Source organism: Danio rerio, chromosome 15 (assembly GCF_052040795.2).
Source record: "Danio rerio strain M-AB ecotype USA chromosome 15, GRCz13ab, whole genome shotgun sequence".
In the NCBI taxonomy this organism is placed as follows: Eukaryota; Metazoa; Chordata; class Actinopteri; order Cypriniformes; family Danionidae; genus Danio; species Danio rerio.
This window is the reverse complement of record NC_141035.1, coordinates 42,653,719-42,664,238: the sequence shown is the minus strand read 5'-3', so window position 1 is coordinate 42,664,238 and position 10,520 is coordinate 42,653,719. Positions and strand designations below refer to the sequence as shown.

The 10,520-nt window shown below is 36.1% G+C and overlaps 1 protein-coding gene across 8 annotated transcripts in view; it reads left to right on the top strand.

The window, feature by feature from the left end:
* Nucleotides 1–6,619: 6,619 nt before the first annotated feature.
* robo1 (roundabout, axon guidance receptor, homolog 1 (Drosophila)) overlaps nt 6,620–10,520 on the top strand; it is a 553,775-nt gene continuing 549,874 nt past the window's right edge. For 4 of the 8 annotated variants that reach the window (XM_087282423.1, XM_087282421.1, XM_087282414.1 and 1 more), the window contains exons 1-2: nt 6,620–6,682; nt 6,791–6,915. The gene's annotated coding sequence lies outside the window, so the exon portion shown is untranslated. 8 annotated transcript variants of the gene reach the window in all.

The following is a 10,520-nucleotide window of genomic DNA, read 5'->3' as shown; positions in this document are numbered from 1 at the left end:
GTCATGCGGTGAGTGGGATTTATGGAGCCTCTGCATGAATCAAAATTATCGTGAGAAAGAGGAGCCATTACGGTGACAGTGTGTGAGGTGCTTTTGACTGATCCATTAACGCTGGAACTCACACCATGATGTGAGGTTTAATGAGACCATCTCCATGCCAGAGCCTGGGCCTTCCAGTAAAAGCACACAGGTAAGGATTTAAAAAACAGATAGACAAATTTAAACAGGGTACGAGATGCAAATTCAGCCAAAATCGAAAAGCACAGCCTAACATTCAAAGTCTGTCATCTAACTCTCAAGCGATTCAGTGTTTGTCTGCGATTTTCCCCCGTCTTAAATTCAGATCTGACAATATTTCCATTTAATACCACAGTCCCCTTCTCCAGCTGGCATAAGTGCAGTAAATGAAAGAAAGGCTTCACATAGTCGCATTGCACTTTATCTTCAAAGTGCCACGAGAGCCCAGATGGAAGAGATCTTGTATTTTGATTGAAATCATCTCATCTCGGCCCATCTGTTTGCTTCCAAGCCTCAACCTCCAGCATGTGTTGCCTTATGCTAGCGGAAAACTCTAAAGATTGTCGCAAAATAGTTTATTGTGCTTCATGTTTTGCCAAATTAGAACGTTTAAATCCACTCAACAAGGTTGCATTTGGGAACCTAAGAATCAAAACACATTAATTTCCTCCGTCCAGCAGGTTGTTGTTGTTGATGGAGAACTTGGGTGTCATCTCCATGGACACTGTCGGATTGAAGCCCATCGAGTCATCTGCAGTGAGAACTTAGCCGTCTCACCCTCTCCCACTAACCAGCTGTCTAACCAACAGCATGAAGCCGCTCTGAACTGCTTTCATTTTTGCAATGCACGATGTGAAGCTTTTAGATGGAAACTTTGTCCCTGCAGAAAAGGCCGGGAAATGAGAATTGTGTTTTTGAATGAACTGGGGTATAGCCTGTGCAAATATCAGCAGGGTGACAACATACTCTTGCTCTCTGTGCAATGCATTTCGTTAGCTTGGATCTCTAGTTTTGATGGCGGCAGGGAGCATTTCAAAGCCTCAGGAAAAAAACGAACATGATGGGGACCGCAAATCTGTTTGGTGGTGCATTCTAGCCACAATCTGACTACTATTGTAATGCCCTTGACTACTCTTTTTACCAACTGCTGCTCTGCCAGTCTGTTTGGCAGCTTTTCAAATTGTTTACATGCATGCAAATGAGTTTTTGTACATCCTAAACAACCTTCCGTCCACTCATAATCGTATGACATCAATAACTGTCATTGAAAGCCTGAAGAAACAACTCACTCGCTCGCTGAGTATCAGAATTATTTATTTATTGGGACTTTTTCTGGCTCTCTTTATTAGGTTCATCAGGAGAAATCTCTCCCTGAGAGACACAGTATTACTGATGTTCGCGCTCATCCATCATCGTGGCTTGACAACGCGAAAACACTGAGACCTTGAAAGTAATTGCTCAATAATGTAGTTACAGCTGCCTAATATGAGGGACTCAAAACTGAAGGACTGCGTCAAGCTCAGGGTGAAGCTTCTGATGAAGGTTTTAATCACAGACGAGGATGGCGGTGCTCAGACTGACCTGCCTTTGGGGTCGCCAAACATTAGACGGGATGGAGTGTCTCTCTATGGTGTCAGATGAGGTGAGCGGCGGTGTATTGGAAACGACGGGCGTCCCTCCCAGTCCCTTTGGACGTGACCCCACTCCTACAGTGGTCAGCCCTGGTAAATGTATGGCGTGGGTGGCTGGAGCACAGAGGTCTGTTTAATTCTGTGTGGATCGCTTGGTCCTGCCAATGAATGACAAGTTGCTATCCCTAAATGCCAAGTATCTATAAATGGGTTGACAACATTGCAAACAAACAACTTTATGTTGCGAACAAAGGCGTGAGGGAGTGCGAATGACTGAATGGAGAAGGGAGAATAAGTTTTGGTTCAAATTGCATATTCAGTTCAGCAGTCATGCTTTTAAATTAGCCCCTGTACGTCTATGATTAATTGCCCTGCACACCCACTGCAATAATGGAAAAAAACATTTCATGAATTAATCTAATGTGGCCATATTTTCCATTAGAACTAATAAAACTCTTCCTGCAAGGTAATACGTGATTTAAAGACCCCACAATTCAGTTTGTACAACACAGAAATTATGATTAATAAATAAATAAATCTGACTTTTGTGGCAGTTCCAGAGAAATCACAATGGCAGAATCACTATTAAATCTTGAAGCTGATTTATTAATCCGGCACTTGTGATTAACTAACATTCAGTGTAAGACTTTGGGAAATTATACAATGTCGCAAGCAATAAACCTGACTTAACTACAGTAAAATACCTGTATTGTATATGAGAGAAGACAGAAATGTTCAATAAATATCTGACAATATATCTGATAATATTAGTTATTAGAATAACTGTTGGCATCACAGTGGCACAGTGGGTAGCACAATCGTATCACAGCAAGAAGATTGCTGGTTTGAGCCTCGGCTGGGTCAGTTGGCATTTCTGTGAGAAGTTTGCATGTTCTCCCCATGTTCGTGTAGGTTTCCTCCGGGTGCTCCCGTTTCCCCCACAATCCAAAGACATATGGTATAGGTAAATAGGGTAAGCTTAATTGTCTATAGTGTATTTATGTGTGTGTATGGGTGTTTTCCAGTGATGGGTTGCAGCTGGAATGACATCCACTGCATAAAACATGCTGGATAAGTTGGCGGTTCATTCCGCCACCAGATTAATAAAGGGACTAAGTTGAAAAGAAAATGAATGAATGAATAACTGCAGATTGTAGTTTTTGTCTCATTTTTTAATTCCGTTGTAGCCTACTTTCTTCAAGCATGCGATTTCAGATGCAGACAATATGAATAGAGAAAATATACTTTATTATTAGTTTTAAATTACAGTTCAATAGGAGATGTGGATTAATAAACTGATCACAATGCAGACCCACCCCTCCCTGTCAAAGGTCCAGAATTTGTCCTATTTTGAATGCTATGCCATCATAAATAGTTTAAATAATGAAAATAAAAAGACTTTAGGACTGAGTGGAATCATCTGTTGGCTGTCAATTCGCTATGCTTTTAAATAATCAGCATAGCATGTCCTATGCTGACAAATATTTTTTATAACATCTAGCTGTGCAAGAAAATATACAATCTGACATAAGAGAAATCATCTTTCGCTACTGTACTGTACTGCACAGCTAGAGTTTTAAAGCCCATGCTGAACTTCCGGTGAAAGCTTAATGTGACTATTTTATGTTTCACAAGGTTGTTTTTACATCATCCGTGTTGTAATGTAATTACAATACAATCAGTTGAATAAACTTAAGCATTCGTTTAGTCTTTCAAGCATAAAACCAGTTAAAAAGCCTGTTGTATTCACTAGAGCCCGACTAGTGCAGAAATTCCATTGAAAATACTGGGTTAAAATAAACTGTCATATTTTAAAGACATTGTGAGGGGAAATTGATTTTAATTGATTGTAATGTCCGGTCTGAGACCAACTTCATATTGTTTATCTAACAGGCAGTGAAGATTGCTTATTTTTAAAGAAAACAGATCTTAAATGTGACAATTTTAAAATGGAAAAACAGTTTAATGCAGCCCTTGGGCTGCCTAGCTGAAAATTAAAAGTCTGTGTGCATATAACCCATTCTGACTGAGGAAAGTTGAATATGCAGGCCAGTTTGTTATTTGCCTAATTAATGACAATAATCTACAGGTTTTAATTAAAAACTTTAACAGATTCCATTTTATTTGTAAATGATATATATATATATATATATATATATATATATATATATATATATATATATATATATATATATATATATATATATATATATATATATATATATATATATATATATTTAATAAATTTGTATTTTAAAATGTATATTTTTTTCATGTTTCTTTATTCTAAATTGTTAGAAAATATTTTTGGTACAACAAAAAGTGTGGTTGATGACCATCCCACAAGCTAACCCAGCTAAAATAGTGCTTAAAATATCACGAAAATACACAATTTAAATCTCATAATTAAGTAGAAAATGAGCCGTAAAACTGCAGAAGGTATCAAATATGCATATACCCATTTTAATTTTGACCTCATTGCCGAATTAAGAAGCTTGTGCAACTTTTAAGTAAAATAAGAAGGCTGAAGGAGGTCTAGAGATGCTTTATGTTGAGGATATCCATAAGACATTTAAGGTAAATTGGATTAAGAGATGTCCATCCACCCACAATTCTTTTTGGAACCATATTCCCCATAGTCCAAATATTAACCAAATATTCATTCATTTTCTTTTCAGTGTAGTCCCTTTATTAATCTGGGGTCGCCATAGCCAAATGAACCACCAACTTATTCAGCATATGCTTAACGCAGGATGCCCTTCCAGCTGCAACACATCTCTTGGAAATTAACCAAATAGGTGGCTCGAATTTTATTTTATTTTTTTTTACATTTGATTATAATATTTCTAAAATCCCCTTTAAACTCTCTAGATTCCATCACCTAGCCCTTCTTGCTTGCAAAATTTGTTACTCACAATTTTTCTCCCCACACTTCCTTTATTTGGAATAATGGTAATATAACCTCTTCAAATAATCTTTATTCTTAGTAAATGGGTTTAATAGAGACATTAATCATATTTTAAAACTTTTTGACACCTCTTGGAATATTCTATCATGAACAATTTATGAACTATCTATTCACAATTTTCACAATGTTGTTTAGATAATTTAATTTAGCTATTAAATCTATTTCTATAAAAATTATTTAACTTGTTTAAAATCATATTTGCTATTAATCTCTGTCTGTTGTAAACCCACATTACATTTAGAAGGTGTTGAGTTGACTGATAAAAAATGTACTAACAAACATGTTCGTAATATTTTTCAGAAGCAAAATAAATTTACTCCTAGAGGCAAATTTTTCGGGAACTCTTATAGTTATTATTAATTGAAAAAGAACCTGGTTAACTTCCTTCAAATACACAATTAAGGAAATTCATTTCAAAATACTACATACAATTTACCCGGTAAAATCGTTATTATCAAAGTACATTGAAAATGAGGATATCTGTGGTTTTGCAAGGCGGATAAAGAGAGCCTTTATCATTTATTTTTTTAATGCAACGTTGTAAACAATTTCTGGAAGGATCTAGCCAAATATATTTTTAAATTGACAAAACTTTTTTTTTTTATTATTTTACATTAAAAGATTTTATTGTTTTATTATGAAAACAAATCCAACAAAAGTCTTGAATTTATTGTTAATCTCTTTATTGGCAAATAGTCATCTCCCACATTAAATTTATTTTTGTATTGAGTTTGATTTCTTTATTTCTACTGTAAAATTGTTGAAAAGCAAAAGATCTGAGATATGTATAAATTATTATAACACTTTTTAGATCCCCCTGTCAATTCCTAAAATCATTGGATGTAATGCTGTACTTTGTGGATTTGATTTAATTTTTTTTATCATTTTTTTTTATTTTTACCATTGTTATATTAGTTTTTTATGTTTCACTTTTTATATCGTGTTGTGTGCTTTTTTTTCCCTGATGGTTTATTTATGCAATAAAAAAATAAAAAACAAACTTTTAAGTATGTAATTTTATATTTCATAAAGACTAAACTAAACTGAAATGACATGGGATGCTCACTTAACCTGTAGTTTCATGTAAGTAATGGGCGCACTTGTATATTGTCAGCCCCACCTGCATTATTCCATGAAGGAGGAAACAGCCGTTAGCTACACACCTGAAGAAACCGGATGTGATTAATGCGTTTGGTTTTAGTTGGCGTGCAACTTCACATTTGCTGGAGCATGTTTTTACACACTTCAGAGCGATTTTTCAGTCAAATATGATTAGTAATTGGTAATTTGTTCTGTTTTCCCTTTAAAAAAAGCAGATTTATAACATGTTTATCGGCTAAAATAGGCCTAACGTTAATCTGCTATTCGGAGTAGTAGCCTACTTTAGCCTACTCCAACATATATGTCGGGTTTAATTATAATATTTACGTAGTATGACGTTCGAACCTGCCTGTAAATCAACAGTTATTTTGTAGATTCTAATATAGCCGTAAATCTGATGGCAATATGCAAATTACACCCATGACAGTGTTTGGATTTCGCATATTTAAAATAGGCTAAATGCCATGCAACATGCATTTAAAAATATTGCAAAAATGGCTATTTACATATATTTTACGTAGTATGACGTCGAACCTGGCTGTAAATCAACAGTTGATTGTAGCTTTTTTTTTTAGATTCTCATATAGCCTGTAAGGGTATATGAGAATCTGCATATATCTATCTAAATGTATGCTATTTACATATATTTTTCAACGATTGGAGTTACAACTACATATACATTACATACATTAATATAGCCTATAAATTACAACAAATATATCAGCTATAATCTGATATATTCTCTCTGCATATATCAGTTGTCCGTATAATTTCAGTTCAGTTGAACAATTGTATAAAGCACGTGAAGACATTTCTTAATGCAACACTCGCAGCGCAATCACAATTGCTGAAAGTTCAGTGGCGCTGCGGTTCAGCTTTAGGACCCGGGGAGGCAGAGCGCAGTGACGGACAGCGTGCGGTGAGATCTGTATGCTTTACCGCACACGCACCGCATCAGCAGCGGGTGAGAACGCGGCAAAAGGCACTGTCCGCCGGCACACTCTCCGGTGCTCACCTCGCTCTTTTTGTGTGTCTGAACTGCCATAAACTAAAGCCAGCCCTCGTTTCCCAGCGCATCTCAATCCCGAAGTGCTGAGCATCCCTTGGAAAGTTACGCACGGCTCGTTGGAGAGATGGAAGACTAGTTTTACTTCTGTTCTTGGAATTATCACGCATCGTCTGTGAGCAGGAAAGTGGGTAAGAGATTTTATATTTCACAATTGCGTTTTATAAAGACATGCACTGATGGATTTTAGTCAACCAGTAATATTTGATGTATTTTGGATGCTTATTTTTACTATAGAAGTTTATGCAAAGTGCGTAAATCTTAAGGGCTTTGTGCATGGATAAACTTTATATTACAGTTTGTGCAACAGAGAGACAGTCTAAGATATTTCATTGAGTCTTGTGCTGTACTGTGCAATGAATCAGCCTTTGAAAGGATGCTGATTGTTTCATGCTGCATTGAAGACACTTCTGTGTAATGAACAAGACTGTGCACTGTATTGAAAGTAAAGTGTAGTTGTGTCCCAATGCCGTCAGATTTATTTATTGAGCTCAAATGAATATAGATTATAGATATTGCATATGGAATAACTGACCTTTATGCATTATACAAATAAATCTAATTGACCTACTGTAGTGACAATAAATAATCCAAGCATTTTGCATGGAAAGTAATGTGTGATGGTCTCAGAGACAGTTGGAGTCTTTACTGCTTATTCTGCAGTACATTGCAAGTGGACCACTACTCTTTGGCTCTGAGATCAGAATTTTGCTTAGACTTGCAATGAGCAGAATGGAGGTCTGCTGAAACAGCGTACACTCGTGTCTTATTGGTGATCAGCTGTTTAACCCTTGTGTTCTGTAATTTTTCACATTCTCTAATTAAACCCCAACAGACAGACATTAGAAGCTTTTACCTGCTGTTTCACCATGAGATAGGCATGGGATTTTTGAAATAGGTGCAGAAATTGTTTAATGTTTGATTTCTTAAAGGGATAGTTCACACAAAAAATTTAATTTATCCATCATTTACTCACACTTTACTTGTTCCAGACAATTTTTTGTACTGTTGAACTCTATTTTGGTTTGGAACAAGTCAAGGATGCACTGAAAAAAAATGATATGTGCAAAAATGCAATTTATTTGTGTTGAATTTAAACAAACAAATTAAATTTAATAAATTTCTACTTAATTTGTTAGTTTAAATTCAGACCAAATAAATTGTTTACAGCCACCTAACGTAAAAAAAAAAAATAGTAAATCCAAGGAATCATTTCTGAATATTTTTTTTCAGTGTACAAAAATGATGGCAAAATCTAAATTTTTGGGTGAACTATCCCTTTAAAGAACACCTTAATTTGAGAATGTAATAAAATATATTTAATACATTTAATAAACTATAAAGTACTCCAAAAAATTTTTTTCAAAAAGATTTTAAATAAATTATCATAAAAATAGTTTCATGATATATAAACATCACAAACTTTCATTCATTCATTCATTCATTTACTTTCTCCTTAGTCCCTTTATTAATCCGTGGTTGCCACAGCGGAATGAACCGCCAACTTATCCAGCATATGTTTTACGCAGCGGATGCTGCAACCCATCTCTTGGAACATCAAAAACTTTATTTTGAGCTATTTAAAGCAGTCCAGATCTCTCAGACAAAGGGAACTGTCTTTGGTGCTGAAAGGATGCATGGCTTTATCCCATTCAGAGACTAAACATCTCTCTTTTTACAGCCTGCACTGAGGTTTAAATATTGTTTAGGATCATCCCTTGTAAAATGATATGCTGCCTGTCTTTTAAATTAACCTATACTTGAGGTATTAAACGAGGCTGGGGGTTTGTAAAAGCCCAGACGGAGCATGAGAACACTTCTCGCTGTGTGGAAGTGAGAGTCGTCCCCTGCTGAAAGTTTCAAAGAAGAGCCAGGTGTGCTCGGAATACATAAATGCACTTTAACTGGTAACGTCCTTCATAAATGTATGAAATGGAGAATACCTCCATGAATTAATCATCCCTCTCAACGTGCCACGTTTGTTTAATCCGGCGATTGTAATATAGTCTTTTGTACTGTGCCACGCTATATGCCCAAGAGAAATCAACTCGGTTCGCTCTTTCAATAAAGCTGAAAATATTTCAGATTACAAAAAGCGTGACCCGGCACAGTTCATTGTATATGTAATCAAGCCTCAATTAAAATCGATGGGCGAGAAGACGCTGAGCTTTGCCATTGTGACTGTTTTCTAATCACAGTGAATGAAAGGCATCTTCATCAGAGATCAACATTTCATTCTCACCGCGCGATCATGAAACAATTCATGCAAAAAAGCGGTGTAACAGATGCCACCAAAGTGATTGTAAAGCCTCTCATGACATTTGCATGTGTGAACCATGCAAGACATACGGTCTCCAAGGTATTCTAGCTGTCAATTTGATCTCATTTAGCATTGTTATCCAGCCAGGTGCTGTAATTTAAAATTCAGCGTTCCAGCACACTCTTCATTTGATGATAGAGTACTTTTTGGCGCCCCCTTTTTCAGCGCATCTCTAGGGGTCCTTTGGCAGCCCAGTAAAGTGTGACTAGTTTTAAGACCTATGAATTGTATTGCTTCGATTAAAAGCTGAATTCGGGAGTTGTGAAGGAAGCAGGTGGACCAGTGGTGTGTAAAATACTATTTCTTGCTTGTATCTGGGCTCTTTAGGTGGCTGGGCCCATGCGTGACCTCTATAATGTCATGTGATTCACCTCAGTGAGTTCGTCTCTGGCATGCCAATTCCAGCGTTGCGCCGTAGACAGTGCTGGAACGGAGCCAAAAGTTGCTAGATTGCCATCTCTTCTTCCATCTCACCCCCCCCCCACCCCCGCTCTTTCTACTATGTTGAAGTCTACAGGAGGTCTGACAGGAAATGCATGATGGAACGGACATTGCTTGCCTGGTGGTGTTTGGAAAAAATAAGTATATATTTTTAATCTGGCTTGCACTATGTTGCCAAAAGAATTTGAAAACCCAGATTTTGTCCCCTTTAATCTTAAGGATGCAGTTTATTATAAGCATTTCAGTGGAAAATTATCTAATTAATTTAGTGTTCATCATGTCTCATATATGGATTGATATTTTAATGGAGTTTGCTGTTTAAAATTACTTAAAAATAAAAGTTTCTGTACAATCTTGTGATTTAAGCTGAAGCAGTGTTACTCAACCATGTGGATGCATGATGTAAGCTAAACAGTGTTTCTCAACCACTGCATGTTTTGGATGTCTCCTTTGTCTGTCACACCCATTACAGGTCGTTCAGTCTCTGCTAATGAGCTGATGGTCTGAATTAGCTGTGTTTGGCTAAGGAGAGATGGAAAGAGTGCAGTGCTGGTGGTCCTCCAGGAACGTGGTTGAGAAACACTGAGCTAAAGCAAAGGATTTCTCATTAAGAGTAATGTATTTGTCATTTAGTGTAATGCAAACTCTCATCCATTTCTCTGAAATACAATATCACAGTAAAAATTGAAAAACAAAAAAAGACAATGATTGATTCTCCAAGCATCCTGATCATGTAATTTATGATGACCAAGTATTTATTAGTATAGCTGCAAGCAGTCTTTTTTAATAAAACATTTTCAACATCTGCTGTAATATTAATAAAAATAATCTAACTGTACAGGAAAAAATCTAAACAATATTCTGAATTCTCTCCCAAAAAAATATATGGCAAGTCATGACAGCAAGTGCTTTTAAGTTACTTTAACTTGATTCATTACGTCAATCATTTATTCATTCATTTTCTTGTCAGCTTAG